We start from the raw sequence: 644 nt of genomic DNA on the forward strand, positions 1-644 counted from the left end.
TATGAACAAAAAAATTTGATCCCTGTTCTACAATTATCATTGTCTCTCTATGTTCATAGGGTTTCCAGAGGCATGTGGCTTAGGAAGTGGATGTTTAAATGTTTAGTGTTGGAGTTTTTGTTTGTTTGTTTCTTAAATTACTCCTCATTTGTTCAATGCAGTTTTATTTACAACATATGTAATAGCAAAAAGAAATATGATAAAGAAAAATATAATCTTCCAGCCACAAGTGTGTATAAATAGATTGGAATGCAATGCTGCTGTCAAAATGAGTAAAATATAACATCATTCAGTAACATGGATGAATTGCTCAATTGCAATTTGTAGTATTTCACTTGAAATAGCAAGTTTTAGAACTATGTTGTTATTGCTAAAGGTCACTGGAATTATTCTGAATTATAGTGACCCAATATAACAAAGTAGAACTTCTCCATATAGGAAAAAATTATAAGAGCACGCCCAAAGTAAAACACCACCTCTTCCTCCCCAAAAGACCAAAACAAAACACTTCTATGTCTCTTTAATGAATATAAAACTCTGTAAATAGTCCTTAAAAAGCCAATAATTGAGGAAACATAACCAGGAAGTTATTGATTTAATAAACATGTTGTTGTTGTTGTTGTTATGTGCCCTCGAGTCGCCTA

The sequence above is a fragment of the Elephantulus edwardii genome, unplaced genomic scaffold (genome assembly GCF_000299155.1).
Source record: "Elephantulus edwardii isolate Elephantulus edwardi_28Jun2011 unplaced genomic scaffold, EleEdw1.0 scaffold00110, whole genome shotgun sequence".
Classification (NCBI taxonomy): Eukaryota; Metazoa; Chordata; class Mammalia; order Macroscelidea; family Macroscelididae; genus Elephantulus; species Elephantulus edwardii.